Below are 18,990 nucleotides of genomic sequence, written 5' to 3'. Positions count from 1 at the left end.
ACCGATCGACAGGGCCACACCGAAATCCAAAACCTCCCGGTACAATTGTCGTAAAATCGGTGAGAGGACCGTTCGGTGACAGGTCTCAGAAGCTTACTGCATAGGATATTTCGATAAAGAACCGAAAATGACGTCACTACCGAGACTAACTTACTACACCGATGGTATGAACGATACAGAATAGGGCCCCTGGTGGGGGCAGCATGATTGTACGACGGCGGACATGGTGCAACTGATGCGTACTGGCGCCGCTTGATAATATTGTGCATGCTGGTGGCTCAATAAAGTAATGCCGCTGAGGTGAACAGCGTCTGAAAATTGCAACACCAAAAAAATAATCATTGTAGAGTAATGAAATTCTGGGAATTCACTTGTCTAGGTAAGGTATTAAAGGGATTAACATTGCAAACTTACAGGCCAATGTAAGCGCGAGATAAGCCATTGCAAATTGAAATGCTGGTACATTAGTAACCGGCGTAACCACCAGAATATGGAATGCAAGCAGACCATCGTGTTGTACAGATGCCGGATGTCAGTTTGTGGGATGGAGTTCCATGACCGTTGCACTTGGTCGGGGAAGGCAGGGACGACTGACGCTGTTTGTGGGTGACGCTGGAGTTGTCGTCCGGTGATGTTCCATACGTTCTCGATGGGAGACAGATCTGGCCATCGAGCAGACCAAGGTGACGTGTCGACTCTTTGTAGAGCACGTTGGGTTACAACAGCGGTAAGTAGGCTAGCGTTATCCTGTTGGAAAACACTCCTCGAATGCTGACCATGAATGGTACTCAACTGGTAGAATCGTTAGAGCGACGTACAAATTTGCAGTCAGAATGCGTGGAATAACCACAAGAATGCTCCTGCTGTCATACGAAATCACACCTCAGACCATAACTCCAGGTGACGTCCAACGTATCTACACTACTGGCCATTAAAATTGCTACACCACGAAGATGACGTGCTACAGATGCGAAATTTAACCGACAGGAAGAAGATGCTATGATATGCAAATTATTAGCTTTTCAGGGCATTCACAAAAGGTTGGCGGCGGTGGCGACACCTAGAACGTGCTGACATGAGGAAAGATTCCAACCTATTTCTCTTACACAAACAGCAGTTGACCGGCCTTGCCCGATAAAACGTTGTTGTGATGCCTCGTGTAAGGAGGAGAAATGCGTACTATCACGTTTCCGACTTTGATAAAGGTTGGATTGTAGCCTATCGCGATTGTGGTTCATCGTATCGCGACATTGCCGCTCGCGTTGGTCGAGATCCAACGACTGTTAGCAGGATATGGAATCGATGGGTTCAGGAGGGTAATACGGAACGCCGTGCTGGATCCCAACGGCCTCGTATCACTAGCAGTCGAGATGACAGGCATCTTATCCGCATGGCTGTAACGGATCGTGCAGCCACGTCTCGATCCCTGAGTCAACAGATGGGGACGTTTGCAAGACAACAACCATCTGCACGAACAGTTCGACCACGTTTGCAGCAGCATGGACTATCAGCTCGGAGACCGTGGCTGCGGTTACCCTTGACGCTGCATCACAGACAGGAGCACCTGCGATGGTGTACTCTTCGACGAACCTGGGTGCAAGAATGGCAAAACGTCATTTTTTCGGATGAATCCAGGTTCTCTTTACAGCATCATGATGGTCGCATCCGTGTCTGGCGACATCGCGGTGAACGCACATTGGAAGCGTGTATTCGTCATCGCCATACTGGCGTATCACCCGGCGTGATGGTATGGGGTGCCATTGGTTACACGTCTCGCTCACCTCTTGTTCGCATTGAAGGCACTTTGAACAGTGGACATTACATTTCAGATGTGTTACGACACGTGGCTCCACCCTTCATTCGATCCCTGCGAAACCCTACACTTCAGCAGGCCAGCACATTCTCCAGATCTCGCACCAGCTGAAAACGTTTGGCTCGGCACAATACGCCAGTCACTACTCTTGACGAACTGTGGTATCGGGCTGAAGCTGCATGGGCAGCTGTACCTGTACATGCCATCCAAGCTCTGTTCGACTCAATGCCCATTCGTATCAAGGCCGTTATTACGGCCAGAGGTGGTTGTTCTGAGTACTGATTTCTCAGGATCTATGAACCCAAACTGCGTGAATATGTAATCACATGACAGTTCTAGTATAATATATTTGTCCAATGAATACCCGTTTATCATCTGCATTTCTTCTTGGTGTAGCAATTTTAATGGCCAGTAGTGTAGGATGCGGACAGGCTGGCTGCAGGCCCTCGACTGGCCTCCTCCTAGAGATGGGTAGTTCGCGAACGAACGGGCGCAAAGGAACAGTTCACCAAGATGAACGAAAGGACCGAGGAACGAATTCCAAGGAACGATCGGTTCATAGTTCACTTCGGTAGCGGCGGTCTACTTACAGTTCCCGGGAACGAGGAACGATCGGTTCATAGTTCACTTCGGTCGCGGCGGTCTACTTATAGTTCCCGGGAACGAAGAACGATCGTTTCATAGTTCACTAGTTCACTTCGGTCGCGGCGGTCACTTCGGAAGTTCTCGTTCCAGCCTCGGCCGCGGGCTCGTCTCAGTCTCGGTCTCCCTCGGCCGCACTCGTCGTTCTTCGCGTGACCATCTGTCTCAGTTCCACTGCCAATTGCTCCTAGTTAGTTCAGTATCCAGTTGTTCGTTTCGTTCACTGCGCTCGCCTATTTTACATGTGTTCCAAACTGTTCTTGCAGTTGGTTCTGGCTATTCAGCGTCCACTTTATTACTGCGAACTTAATTATTATTATTATTGCTGCATTAACTCTAATAATGCAACATGAAAACCTAATTTTTACTAAGCTGTGACGCAAGTATGAGAAAACCAAATTTTATTTTATGCTTGCATAAAGTCTCTACTTTGCCTACGAACTCAGAGACAATGTGAAGTATATGTAGGGTGTAAACGATTATTGTTTACAACGTAGCATAGCTACGTAGTGGAAGTCGAAACGAAGAATTTTGTACAAGACACTTGTGGTCTATTATGCTGGGAAAGAGCCACCAACAGGTTTACAAGACTACATGAGCTATAGCCTATGTGCGTCGCATGAGATCAGCCACACAAGGCTACGGTTGGCTAAACGAGAGGTTCTGCAGAATCACAGAAATTACTTCTAAAAGTGTGTAAGAATTCTGTAGTGAATAAAAACTCTACAGGGGGGAGGCAAGTGGCCCCCCTTGGTGCCCTCCATCCTTCAGTCACCTACACTACTAGTTTTCAGTTTTTCATAAGAACCATATACCAAGCACAAATGAACGGTGAACGAATAAAAAAAGAACGATCAGCAGTGAACTAGTTCCCAAGTATGAACGAGTTTGCCCGTCTCTACCTCCTCCTAACCGACTCACGGCCATCACTGACACTAAGGCAGAAGCAGCTGTTCTCAGACAACACAACAGACCTCCACCCTGCCTTCCAATGGGCTCTCACTTGACACTAATTAAGTCGCAAATGGCGGTGGTTTGGGGCCAGTGGAATGCACGCTACAGGGCATCTGGCTCGGAGCTGTCCTAAAACTAAGCGATTTGTAACAGTTTATTGGGTCACTGTGGTGCCAACTACAGCTCACATTGCTGCTGCAGATGCCGTGCGATGCGCCAGAGCCATAGACCGAAACACAGTGATCTTCCCTCTCGGTAGTGCCACGTGGCCGTCCGAAGGAGGTTTTCTTGCAACCGTACATTCTTGTGAACACCGCCGGCAGCGAGCATTTACAACGACTACATTCCTGCAAAGTATTTCTATAGTATCGCAGAAGAAACATCCAGCTTCCCGTAGCTCTATCACATGACCTCGTTCAAACTCATTGAGTCTTTGTCGCCTTAAAAGCATTCTGGACTAACATCAGCTCATCAGGTTCATTTCCAAAGGTAACTGACGCTCATGACCGACATAGCGTGTATTTAAAGCAAACCTGATTTGCATCCTCGTAGTGGCGCTATGAGCGTCACTCTCATGCGACTAGAGTGAAATTTGAATAGACATTATCTTGCAATGTGGAAAAATGCCTACTAAGTTTCACTTATGTCGCACAACTTCTTCTTTGTGTTGCGATTTTTTTTCTGTCAATGTAGTATTGTATTGAATGTTAACCGGGGGCCTAGAAACGAAGGAGAGGCTCCGTCGCCACAGCAGCCGCAGTGGTCCACAACCCCACAACGACTACCGCAGTCCACTTCACCCCTTCGCCACCCCACAGCGAACCACTCTTTCACGGTTACTGTGCGGTTTGGCCCCTGGTGGATGGACACCACCTCCCCCCCTCCCCAGGGAACCTTCTCACACCAGATGAGTGTGTAACTCCTATGTTTGCTTGGTAGAGTAATGGTGGTGTACGCGTACGTGGAGAACTTGTTTGCGCAGCAATCACCGACATAGTGTAGCTGAGGCTGAATAAGGGGAACCAGCCCGCATTTGCCGAGGCAGGTGGAAAACCACCTAAAAACCATCCACAGACTGGCCGGCTCACCGGACCTCGACACAAATCCGACGGGCGGATTCATGCCGGGGACCAGGCTCTCCTTCCCAACCCGGAAAGCCGTGCGTTAGACTGCACAGCCAACCGGGCGGACCAGTGTATTATTGGCCTTCATTCCCTTCATATGTAACTAATTTTCCCTGTGTTTCAGAATGTAATTGCCCAGGTCTTAGCAAGGAAAATTATAACTGTATGTTTGTAGTGTATTGCTTTCGTTAAAATGATCGTGCCATGGCAATTTGGGCATTGCTAATTTTAGAAGATTTGCTTTGGATGGGTGACCATCCAGCCGCCATGTGCTGTTGCCATTTTTCGGGGTGCACTTCTCGTGATACCAATTGAGGAGCTACTCGACCGAATAGTAGCGGCTTCGGTCAAGAATACCATCATAACGGCCGGGAGAGCGGTGTGCTGACCCCACACTCCGCCTATCTGCATCCTCCACTGAGGATGACACGGCGGTCCGATGGTCCCGGTAGGCCACTCGTGGCCTGAAGACGGAGTGGAGTGCTTTCGAAGCTGAATTTGTGTGTGAGATTTATCACAGGTTTTCCGCCTCTGTAGCTGAGTGGCCAGCGTGGCTGGCCGCCATGCAAGGGACCCGGGATCCATTCGCAGTACTGCTAGGTATTCTTCCTCGGTGGAAGGACTGGACCAGGATACATTCAGCCTCATGAGGTCAACTGAGGAGCTAGTCGACCGATTAGTGGCCTCAGTCGACAGAACAGTTGCGGCTCCATGGTGAAGAAACCCGACAACGACCAGACGATTGGTGTGCTGCCCATGTGCCCCACGGTACCACATCTGATGACAGCTTTGGCAGAGGATGACACGGCGGTCGGTCAGACCCGATAGAACCATCTAGGTCCAGAACGAGGAGCTTTACCTTTACCTGGTCTGAGATCATCATCTCAACTCATTACTTATGTAATTTATCTCATGTGTATTTCAGCCTCTAAAATATCCATACGCCATATAAAAGATGACGTTACAATTTCTCTAAACCATTTTTAGAGTAATGGTGCCAGGCGTAATCGTCATATTCTTCTGTTCAGTTGAGGGTAACGGCGCAAATGTTAAGTACATAGTGCAGCAAAGCGCTCACCCTTCACCCCTCCAATTTTCAGTATTTTTGTTCTATATTTCACACAAAAGAAAAGGAACAATTCTAGGTTGTGCGCAAAGGGCATCGGATTTCTCGTCTCACTTATGTGTCTCTACTTACGCAGTTACGATCTTCTTGCCATGAGGGGCGTTCAGTAAGTAATGCAACACTTTTTTTCTAAAAGCTGGTTGGTTTTGTTGTGGATTACAATACACACACTATTCTCCACGGCTTTGGCCACAAAACCCTATTTTTGACACAATCTCCGTTCAGTATGATGGCCTTACGTCACTTTACTTGGGGGGCCTATATGCCCGCATGGTACTGCTCTACTGGTCGAAATCAATAAGCTCCCCAGCATCCACGTACTGCTTCCCATGGAGTGCATCTTTTATTGGGTCCAACAGATTGAAGTTGGAAAGTGCGAGATCCAAGGGGTGGATGAGGGAGAACAGTGCAATGAAGTTTTGTGAGCTCCTATCGGATGCGCAGACTTGTGTGAAGCGTTGCGTTGTCACGGAGAAGAAGAAGTTCGTCTGCATTTCTCTGGTGACGATCACGCTGAAACCTTCTCTACAGTTTCCTGGGCGTAGCACAGTACACTTCATAGTTGATCGTTGTACCAAGAGGGACAACATCAAACAGAATAACCAGCTCTGAATTTTTACTTCGAAGGAGAGGTTGTGTACCACTCCATAGACTGCCGTCTTCTTTCCGGTTCGAAGTGATGAACTCGTGTTTTATCTCCTGTTATGATGTTCGACAAAAAACTGCCACGGTCAGCCTTGTAACGCGCAATAAAATCTGCGTAGGTGGTCCTTCGTTACTATTTACGTTTTTTTGTCACACAGTGGTGAATCAAGGGGCATACACCTTTGAGAACACCAACTGGTGATCAAGTGTGTCAGTACTACCAACAGAGAGATCCAGTTGTGCAACGAGGTTTTTGATTGTGATCCATCGATCTGCGGTTGGTCTCGGCGGATGTTCGAATCCTCCCTTGGGCATGGGTGTGCGTGTGTTTGTCCTTAGGATAATTTAGGTTAAGTTGTGTTTAAGCTTAGGGACTGATGACCTTAGCAGTTAAGTCCCATAAGATATCACACACATTTGGACATTTTTTTGATCCGTCGATCACCTCGAATGAGAGTGTCCACACGTTCCAACATTGCACGAGATAGAGAGCTGTGTGCGGCCGGCCGGTACTAAAGATGGGCAAAACTGTTCTTTTCAGAGATTGGATCATAACTGTTCACTTCCTGAAATGAACTAGCTCCTTTTCATGATTCACCACTCATTCACAACAGACAATAAATGGAAGGCACATTGCCCTTTAAACTTGGTTTATTCCAGTACTATACCTGTATTTTGATCTTATTTGATCCTATTTTGAAGCAACACAGATAATGAGTAAGAATTTTGTATTGTTTATTGAAATTTCCACGAAATGACAAAGTTTTTGATTATTGATTTATTTTGCACTATCGTGGTTTTTTGGGTGATCGGAAAATGTTGTAACTTGAGATTTACATTAACAATGTATTTGGCTATAATGTATTAAAATTTCATTAACCTCGTACGAATACATTGCAAGCCATATATTTTTAAACTGAACGTTTCCTTCTGAAGACGCCTAAAATCGCAAAATCTGTACTACAATAAGAAAGAAGTATATAAATTTGACTGTAAGACCAAAGTGCTGCATATAGCCTTACGCAGAATAAAACAAGGAAAATATTGGTGTATCACATTTTGTGATACGTTTATCGGTTTGCTCGTAATTAAAGCGTAAATTCGAGTGTCCATAATAAAAAATCCTATAGTAAGAGGAGTCGTCAGGAGCCTCATCTGATCAGTTTAAACAAATAAAAATAAAATAAAAACAAATGATGTATACATAACATAATTATGTAATATACATACCGATATTACTACGAAGAACAATATCCAGTATGGACGAACTCCGATGCAGAGGTGCTGAGTCAAGCAGGTCGATCCGCGAGCTGTATTACTGTGTGACCGCAGAGACCAGAGTGACACCTAAGTTGCTTTGCTCAACGCTCTGGCTAGAGTCGAGGACGGTGGGGTGAGTGTTGAGCGGGCGAGTTCCGAGGGTGGGGGGAGCGGTGAACGGCCACCAGTCACCCGCTCCGAGACAAATCGTCCGTTCTCTTGCGAGCAGGTTGTTGCAAGTAGTTCTTATGTTCTCCGCTAGGAGGCTCTCTGTCCTGTTGCTCGCATTAACTGCCCAGAGGGCAGGACGTGCGACTGAAACGATCGCCGACGGAGTGCGATGCTAAGTTAAGGTGCGCCAGACACTGCACGCGGCAGAGGAAGCACAGAGACGGCACGGCATGTGTGAAACACAAAATCCAATGGGGCACTGCACAATACAGGCAGCCAAGGCAGAAGCAGGGCAGAGGCCGGCGCTGGCTGTGTTGTGTGGCGTGCAGTGTGCTCTGACCAGCAGAGGCCCCGCTGATCTGCTCCGACTCTCTCTCTCTCTCTCTCTCTCTCTGCTGTGGGAAACGTTTGGAGCTACCGTTCTTTTGTTCTGAATCACTGATTGTTCACTCCTTTGAAAGATTCAACTCTATGAATCAGTTCAGGAGCGGATCCCCCATCTCTAGCCGGTACGCGGAAGCAGAAGATCGGACAGGTTTGCGCGACCTTGTTGTGATGATGACAGACTCCTCGCCTGACGGCTCACTGCACTTTTGTTCAGTGCGAGCTCTCCGTAGACATTCCGCAAGCGCGTATGAATACCTACTATGCTCTGGTTTACGGCCAAAAGAAACTCATTACAGCTGTTTGCTTGGAATGCGCCTCAGTTGCAGACTCCATTTTCTAGGCTATATATAGCGCCAATACTGTGACTTCGGTGTGTTGTATTGTAAGGTGCCACGTCTATCGTTTGTATATGTATATACGTGTATGTCGTCGTTGTCGTCTCTTCTCTCCCTCGTCGATATGAGAGCATGAGAAATGTTTATGTTTGTGTTTACCTATTTGTTGCTGACAACACACAACTATACGGACACGGTACCACCTGATTCCAGAATAGCTAGCTTAATACAGTATAAAGATAGTGGGTTTCGATGCAGCGTTATTTAAGTGTGATTTTATTCTTCACTTAATCTTTGTCGCTCTAAGAACCAGCTACTCTTAATCAGGCCCAAAACTCGTCTTGTAACCAGAGCACTTACGACGAGTCTGTCACAATATCACTGTTCATGAAATAACAAAATATACGAATAAACTTCTTTATATATTTCCTTTTATTCAATCAAATGCTTTCAAATTTTTATTTCGCACCCACAAATCATTCACACCTCGATGTAGAGTGTAAATGTGTGCATGAAAAATAGTACACTGTTTCTGCTGATAACCACGTATGAGCTTTTGGGTTGGTAGGCTACTTCGATCAACAGGATTTATACTGGATTTTGAAATTTATCTTTCTATCCAAACTTACGTCCTCCACAATGGCCCATCAACAGTGGGATAATCATAAAATACTCTACCCTTTCACAATGATTAAGAATTCGCGTAAATTGTACTTTCGCGAGTTTAAAGCAACCATCGGTGGCGCGAAAGCTGTGTTGATACCGCGACACTCTCGCGACGCTTACCAGCCTGTCACGAAATTGACCTGCATACATCTACAATCAATTCCAAGGTCATAATTCGCCCCACGCGATTGTGTGCAATTGAACTTCGTCAAATCAATTAGTTCTCGAATCGTAATCACTGATCCCGACACTGACCGTTCATAAACGCAAAATTAACACTCTTTTTTTTTAAGAGTAAATGAATGACGTCACGTCATCTACATAGTTATTAAAGTATTATTCCAACTGACCTCAAACATTTGTCGTCATTATACTTTAACGGTAATCAGAAAAAATATGATTTATCATCGGAAAATAAAACATAACAGGTCGCAAATCACACTTAATTAAATGAGGGCTTTGCATAGCGTTGGGGCTTAATCACGCAAAACTATATAAAGAAACGCCCGAAATCTCAATTTCTCCATACCAACTGACAGATACAAATAATATACCGGGTGATCAAAAAGTCAGTATAAATTTGAAAACTTAATAAATCACGGAATAATGTAGATAGAGAGGTACAAAATGACACAAATGCTTGGAATGACATGGGGTTTTATTAGAACCAAAAAAATACAAACGTTCAAAAAATGTCCGACAGATGCCGCTTCATGTGATCAGAATAGCAATAATTAGCATAACAAAGTAAGACAAAGCAAAGATGATGTTCTTTACAGGAAATGCTCAATATGTCCGCCAACATTCCTCAACAACAGCTGTAGTCGAGGAATAATATTGTGAACAGCACCGTAAAGCATTTCCGGAGATATGGTTAGGCATTGGCGTCGGATGTTGTCTTTCAGCATCCCTAGAGATGTCGGTCGATCACGATACACTTGCGACTTCAGGTAACCCCAAAGCCAATAATCGCACGGACTGAGGTCTGGGAACCAGGGAGGCCAAGCATGACGAAAGTGGCGGCTGACCACATGATCATCACCAAACGACGCGCGCAAGAGATCTTTCACGCGTCTAGCAATACTTTTTTTTGTTGTTGTTCTAATAATACCCCATGTCATTCCAAACATGTGTGTCAATTTTTACCGCTCTATCTACGTTATTCCGTGGTTTATTAAGTTTTCAAATTTATACTGACTTTTTGATCACTCGGTATATTCAAGACCTCATAGATCAATCCCGACCTGTAATGTCATACGCCAACCTATCGGAACTTCATGAAACTATAGGGGCTGAGGCGGGGATATTCCACGATGTCCCATAACAAATTTCGCATTTTTTCAACCGAAATTAGCCGAGGAAAAAATGTGTTGCATTACTTATTGATTGCCCTCGTACATTCTAAACTTGATTGTACTGCATTTGTTTGCAGGGTACTTGCAGCGACACAGTTGCTGTCTTTCAAGTTAAGTTCATTTGCCTATTCTGATGTTGAGGCACCAACGACGACCGTGGAAACCAACCTGCAGAGGGAGAGCAGGGAGGGGCACAGAAAGATGCCGCGAAGTCCTCGTGCCAGAAGCTGAGCCCGTGTCCGCGGGCAATGACCGGCCGTGGAGGCGAGCGCCGGACAACGGCGCAGGAAGTCCGGCCCGGACCGAGGACGCGCTGGCCGAGGGCACTTCAGGCCAGTACTCGTACGAGAGGAACTCACGAAGGTTGAACAGCACCTCTAAAAAATGTAATTACGCAATCGATTATTTGTTTGTTCGCGGGTAGGCGTACATCTCTGCAGTCCTGCTACACACTGTACGAGGAGGTACCCAAAAGAAAACCGGAATAACACCGCCGTGGGCAGAGCGTGTGTAGTACGCATTTCTGCCGCTAGGCGTGTAAAACATTGACAGTTCATCGCTGTCTGTGTTGTCGGCCTGGCTTGTTCTGTTCGTCTGTAGTGACTGTTATTGCTAGCGCTGTTTTGTTGGCTCAAATGGTTCAAAGGGCTCTGAGCACTATGGGACTCAACATCTGAGGTCATCAGTCCCCTAGAACTTAGAACTACTTAAACCTAACTAACCTAAGGACATCACATACATCCATGCCCGAGGCAGGATTCGAACCTGCGACTGTAGCAGTCACGCGGTTCCGGACTGAAGTGCCTAGAACCGCATGGCCACCAATGCCGGCGCTGTTTTGTTCTTGTTTGGTTTTTTTTTACGATGGCAAGTGCACAATGTGCAGCTGTGAAATTTTGTTTTCTACTCGGTAAATAAGCTGCTGAAACTGTTGTAACGTTGGAAACAGCTTACCGAAATGACGCTATGGGAAAAACTCAAGTGGACGAGTGGCTTGCTCGATTTAAAAATGGCGACTTGTCGACTGATGACAAACGTTCCATTAGAACTACTGACAGCCTTGGGAGAGCCAGGCCCTACAAAACTCTACCATCTGGTGAGCAAGATGTATGAGACAGGCGAAATACCCTCAGACTTCAAGAAGAAAATAATAATTCCAATCCCAAAGAAAGCAGGTGTTCACAGATCTGAAAATTACAGAACTATCAGTTTAATAAGCCACGGCTGCAAAATACTAACGCGAATTCTTTTCAGACGAATGGAAAAACTGGTAGAAGCCGACGTCAGGGAAGATCAGTTTGGATTCCGTAGAAATATTGGGACACGTGAGGCAATACTGAGTCTATGCCTTATCTTAGAAGCTAGATTAAGGAAAGGCAAACCTACGTTTCTAGCATTTGTAGACTTAGAGAAAGCTTTTGACAATGTTGACTGGAATACTCTCTTTCAAATTCTGAAGGTGGCAGGGGTAAAATACAGGGAGCGAAAGGCTATTTACAATTTGTGTACAAACCAGATGGCAGTTATAAGAGTCGGGGGACATGAAAGGGAAGCAGTGGTTGGGAAGGGAGTGAGACGGGGTTGTAGCCTGTCCCCGATGTTATTCAATCTGTATATTGAGCAAGCAGTGAAGGAAACAAAAGAAAAATTCAGAGTAGGTATTAAAATCCATGGAGAAAAAATAAAAACTTTGAGGTTCGCCGATGGCATTGTAATTCTGTCAGGCACGGCAAAGGACTTGGAAGAGCAGTTGAACGGAAGGGACAGTGTCTTGAAAGGAGGGTATAAGATGAACATCAACAAAAGCAATACGAGGATAATGGAATGTAGTTGAATTAAGTCAGGTGATGCTGAGGGAATTAGATTAGGAAATGAGACACTTAAAGTAGTAAAGGAGTTTTGCTATTTGGGGAGCAAAATAACTGATGATGGTCGAAGTAGAGAGGATATAAAATGTAGACTGGCAATGGCAAGGAAAGCGTTTCTGAAGAAGAGAAATTTGTTAACATCGAGTTGAAAGGTGGCTACACTGTGCCACTGCGCCAGAGATTGCGCCAAAGAGTACTATTAAGCCGCCTCCACAGTGCTTGTGAAGAGATCGTAGAAGTCAGTGCTAGTAGAGAGTTCATGGCAGACAGTGCTTGTTGAGAACTCGTTGAGGTCAGTGCTAGTAGAGAGCTCGTAGAGGACAGTGTGTGTGTTAAGAGTTCGTGCCGAGATGTGCTAGTGGGCACTGGTTGTCGTGAAGTCGGAGTAAGATGTTGTAGTAAAGAGTGTTGTTCCATGTTTTATGCAGTTATTTGATGGGAGAGATAGCAGATGTTATTGTGTGCATTTCGTCAATATATATGAAGGTAAAAACTACAATGTTCTTTTATTAATTGTGTGTCTGAAATAATGCGTCACTACAGGTTCAGTCAACAAAGCATCTGGCTTGTGTTCTTGTATTAGAGTGAATTCTGGTTTTCTTGCGTAATTATAGTTTTTCTAAATTTCTTTTGTCACGTCAGCATAGTTGGTATTTAAAAATTCTTGTCTTGTTGGAAAAGAACCGTGCCAGATGTGGACGTTGAGTCACACTCCCACATACAGAACAGTTACTCTTGTGCTTATTGGCTTCGTAGATTTTATAGTTGCTGGGGACTTAATTAATTAACTGTGTTTACGAAAATCTACTTACATTGTTTGTTGCAGTCAGATAGCGTAAAAATACTAGTCAGGGCCAACCGATTAAGAGACACAGCGTAATCAGACTTACAGCTACTAAAAACTAAAAACATTTTCAATTAATATTTAATTAAGCCCCCATGCACGTGGCGACCGCTGCTTCGGATCGTCCCTTGGATTCTTCTGATTGTGAAAATTGTAGACTGTAGTATTGTTGTAGTAATTTGTAGTTCAGTAATTGTAGTCTGTATTGAATGTGTAGATTTGGTAATTGGCATTCTTCTAATGGTATTTTTCAAATTTATTTTTTGTTGTTGTCTTGTATACGCGTTTGAAAATCCAGTGCAATTATTTCAATTGTTCGTTAATCGTGTCTGAGGGAGACATTTCATGTGAATAGTATTGTTGGAGATAAGGAGGCATTGTGTGTAATTTTCGTACAGTGACGAATCTTTCGTATATTTTGTAAATGATTACGCGGTCAATAAAACAGGCAAAAATGATGAATAGTCAGAATAACGAAATTGTTAACATGGCGAACTCGCCAACAGAGGAAAACAGTGTCATGAGTAATGTAGTGGAAAACAATTTAATAAGCAAGGAAAATAGTCCGGTAACAGTTCAAAATGTTTCTCAATCAGAAAATTCACAGATTACGAGATTAACGACAGAAGAGATAAAGCAGTTGATGGGTGCTATACTAAATTTGGAATCTGAATTAAAAACAGTGGGATCTGAATTAAAAACAATTAGAACTGGGATGCAAGCAATGACAACACGGTTATGCTCAAAAATAGGAACAATTGAAACAGAAATAGGAACAACTAAAACCGAGATGAAAGCAGTGGGATCACAGTTACGATCTGAATTAGAAACTGATAGGGGAACAATGGAAACTCAGTTAGGCTCACGAACAGGGACATGTTTCAAATACATGAAAGACGAATCAAATAAAGAAATTAGAGAAGAAGTACAACCGATTTTGAAGGCTCACAATAATAGCTTAATTTCAACAGAAATCAGACAAGAGGAACAGGGCAGGGAACAGGAAGAAAAAGATCGCGTAATAGTACAGAAATTTTCAGAGTTAAATTTACAACGTGCAAAAGATAAGGAAGAAATAATTGAAAGAAGCGAGGAATCCGTACCAAATGACAGAATAAATAACTTAACGCAACAGTGTGAACAGTTAACTACCAAATGTGACAACACCGAAACCCGAGTCGCGACATTTACAGAAGACGTAAATAAACAGAAAGAACAATTAAGTGACTCATCGGAAAGAGTTGAGGAGATCTCAGATAAATTGACAAGTGTTAGTTTAGCAGAGAGGTATGAAGAAAGTAATTTATTTCATTTACGGAATGCAACAAGAGAGCGCCAGGCGCGTGAACTTGACAATAATGGACATTCGGACTGGGACAGACGCGGTAGGTCTTTGTCGCCACGAGGCGAAAACTTTGACTATAAACACTTTTTAACTGTTTGGAAGATTAAGATATTTCGTAATTCTAAGTATGACATACATCCATGTGCATGGCTAGATCAATTTACGTACGCACTTCCGCCAGATGTGCCACTAAGTCACAAACTAGAAATTATGTGCAGTTATTAAGGTCCTCAGGGGATTCACTACTCTAAAGTGAATATGTGCCGTAGCGAGCATAGGGCCCCGAGCTGTAGTGGTGCTATTTCTCTTTTAGTTTTCTGTACCGCTGCCTACTCTTTTACTATTCTTTGCATCTGTCAAAACAACTCTTCGACTATCAATCTATCTAGAGAGTAAGTAAATAATAACCTGATATGACTAATTGTACCTAAAAGTGATTTCGTAAATTACCATTTGGACTTATTGTACCTTCAGCAGCATTCATTCGTAGCTTAAATGAAATTTTACCTGTTTATCTTCGTGACAATATTACTTCGTATGTTGACGACATTCTTATTGCTAAACGTTCTTGGAGTGAGCACAACAAAATTTTGGATTCATTATTACGTATCTTTGCAAAAGTTGGCATGACAGTGAACTTGGAAAAATCTGAATTTGGTCGTTCTCAGGTGAAATTTCTCGGTCACATTATTGCTACAGAAGGTATTCTTCCTGATCCAGAGAAACTAGATGCTATTCAGTTCGCAATGACATTCTTTTTAAACGAAAATCGGTCGACAACTCCGTTTGGTTAGTTTGTATTCCTGATGAGTGGGTCAATAAATTGATTTGGTATACGCATTTCAGTTATGCACACTTTGGTCTCAGAAAATGCTTTCATAAATTACGAGAAAATTGTTACTTCAGTAATATGGAAAAACGTATTCGATCTGTTCTTGCCAAATGTAAATTATGTCAAATGGCTAAGCCTCCAACGATTTCTCACAGAGCACCGTTGTTTCCTGTCATTCCAGCGAAATTAAAGGAGATGGCTGCAGTCGATTTGTTCGGTCCAGTGGTTCGTTCTACTAATGGTTTTGCGTACATTTTCGTAGCAGTGGAACTGACATCAAAATATGTGTGTTTTACACCTTTACGCAAAGCAACAGCTCGTTCAGTATCCAACGCTTTTATCAAACATTTTCTTAAAGAAGTCGGTCACGTTGACAAGGTTATATCAGATAATGGATCACAGTTTCGTTCTAAAATTTGGCTTCGTACTCTACAGCGTCGTAAAATTAAACCAATCTTCATTTCACTTTTTCACCCTCAATCTAACGCTTCAGAGAGATGGATGAAGGAAATCAATAAATTGTGCCGTCTTTATTGTCATCAGAATCACAGAACTTGGGATCAGTATCTTCATATTTTTCAAAACATTCTGAATGAACTTCCTAATGACTCAACTTCTTTACCGCCTCTATTGATATTAAAAAATAAAGTACCAACAAATCGCATTTCTGAAATCGTTCCTTTTCCGCCTTCACGGAAACTGCGGCATTCTAAAGTTGTCAACCTGGCTCTACGAAATATTGCATCTGCGGCTGCTAGAAGAGAGAAATCAGCTAAGCGTCCTGGTCGTTTAAAAATCTTGTCAGTTGGTCAGAAGGTGTTAATTAAGTCCCACCGTTTGTCGCACAAAGGAAAAGGCTTGTGTCGCAAATTTTTTCTGCTTTATAACGGTCCATATAGAATTCGTAAAATTATTCATGATAACACTGTCGAAGTAGAAACTCTTAAATCACAACGCTCTAAGGGAATACATCACATATCTAACGTAAAAATTTTTGTGGAATAACATACTTTAGAGAAACTAACAGCTAGATGTAAACATGCAGAGAGTACAAGGATACCGCGCTGTGTTTTGGCGGCGGCACATACTCAAAGCAACAGTCAAGTCTGCGCGCCGCACAAGGCAGTCGTTGACCGCGAACGATTGCTTCCTACGTCACGCGCCTACAGCTGATCGAGCGCTCAGTGCGAATGCACTGACAGCCGTAAACAAACACACAGTCTAATTTCTCCGACTAAATTCAGTATAAAGCTATAGTGACTTGATGAATTCTGTTATTAACATTCAGTATTTTGCAGGATACGGTTGTATAAAGTATTTAAGAACTTCAGGTAAATTCTGTGCGTGTCCGACGTTAAGACGACTTGCTATCGAGAAATTTTCAGGAAGAATGTAATTTCGAAGAAGAAACTAATAAACTAAAAAAGGTAACTATTAATTGAGTTCATTTTTCAGGTAACAAATTTCCACTTAGGTACGTACTTTAGACGTAATTTGCTGCTCGCGATTACGTGATTCATACTTTGTGCTAATTTCAGGTTCTATGAATTTACGTGTGAAGCGACGTGCTTGCGTGCGTTGGCTGAATTTGACAATGATTATTAATGAACTGGGTTGTGACTTGTGTATATTGTGCATCGCTTGGCTGCGCTGCTTTTTTTTCACTGATGTCATATTTTTTTTTATTATGTGCCTGCTGTGCTTATTTATTTGAATTATAATTGCAACCTGATTTATTGTGCTGATGTGTTTAGGTATGTAAGTTATACCTTGTGATTTATCTGCTTGCGCCTCCATGTTTACTTACTAAGATGACATATGAACATTTATTTGCTTATGCTGATATGATGCTAATGACCTGTTTATTACGTAAGATATATGTTTGCTGCTTTTTGTATGGATTACATATTTACACATTTCTGTTTTGTTGCCATAACTGCTCTTTAATTTGGTATATAGAAATGCTGATATAAGGTGTACAAACATAGAGTTTAGGTCACACTATGGTATTAATTATAGATTGTTCACTTGGCAGAGCCTCGTTGTAGGATTTGAGCTGCATCCACTTGTTGACATTGTGTTCTCTACTGGTATATTTACTCGCTATTGCTTGTTTTGCTTACGCTCAGTGCCTTAACATTTTTAAGATAAGAAAATTAACTGCTATAATTCGACGAACGACATTAGTACAAGAAAGTCATTGAAGTCACATGAGCTAAAGTTTTATGGAAGCTGTATAAATTTATGCTAATAGGAAGGAAGCTAACGACATGACAGACCAAAACTAGGTTTAGACCATTAACAATTATTACACTGCATTTTTCGTGAGTAATTGAAATAGGAAGTGACACTTGACACAAAAAATACTCCACATGTTTGCTTCTGCTATGATTCTTGAAGTGGTGTACACACTGTGAAATATTATGATCATTCACACTCCGTAATCGTACTTAATTACTGAGAGTTATTCGAACTAAGTCTGTTAGAGGTCAGGTATGCATTTCTTTTATTTAATGATGGACAAGGAACCAAAATGTATCTTATAATTTATAATGAGTAGAAGATTGGGCTCAGATGGATTACACAGAGGTTGTGTGTGGACACTGTGTCTTCGGATTGTATGGGATGCTGAATTGAAGTTGCACTAGGATTTTATCTGTACTTGTTCGAGGAGACTGACTAGAGGAAAGAGTTGTTATGGAAGTGAAATGATATTGGTGCTGAGGTTTATATGTAGCGACGTATTATTGAGGTATTGAGAGTATGTGAAGTAGATGATTATTGGAGTTTTTGTGGACAAGAGGTAAGGTAAATGATATTGATGATAAGACGTATTGAAGAGGTATTATTGAGGTATTATTGAGATTGCGTGAAGCTGATGATTATTGGAGTTTTGGTGTATAAGAGGTAAAGTAAGTGAGGAGCATATTTTTTTTTGTTGGTCTTATGGAACAAGGAGGATGAAGAGAGCAGACTAGAACACTAAAATAGAAGGAAGATAGTCTATACACACACTTTGTTAAATAACTAAGCAGTATATACTTTTTTTTGGAGAGAGGAAGTAATTGCATATCTTGGCTCACTGACAGTTGTTTAACAACAGTACATTTTGATCTGGCTTGGCAAACATTGGTCTTGACATGATGACTATGACGTTGACTAACTATTATTGACTGTTATACATTGCTGCCACTACTACTTGATACACATGATGAACATCAGATTTAGACAGAATTTCATTTACACAATTAACACTATTCAGTTACACAGTAGTACTTAATGTGGATGAGAGATGAGTGAGTGTGTTCTGTGTGTTTTCCTTTACTAATCCTACCCACCTATCTCCTAAATGTTATTTTATTTGTTTGTAGTGGCTTGCACTGACACCCATAAATATTATAGGTTTACTGGTATTTGTGTATTGTAATAGTTAATAGGACAATTATCTGATATCATTTGTGTGTTTGTTATGATTTATATGTTACTGTAAAAGCATTTGTATGTGTATTCAAACTATTGTTCATGCCTGAACTGTCTGATTAGTGAAGATAAATATTCTGAACTGTTACCTGCACTTTTTCAACATGTGTGTGACATTTAGTCATGTTTAATTTCTGCTGAAG

The sequence above is a fragment of the Schistocerca piceifrons genome, chromosome 5, assembly GCF_021461385.2.
Source record: "Schistocerca piceifrons isolate TAMUIC-IGC-003096 chromosome 5, iqSchPice1.1, whole genome shotgun sequence".
In the NCBI taxonomy this organism is placed as follows: domain Eukaryota; kingdom Metazoa; phylum Arthropoda; class Insecta; order Orthoptera; family Acrididae; genus Schistocerca; species Schistocerca piceifrons.
Note: the sequence above shows the minus strand (reverse complement) of the source record.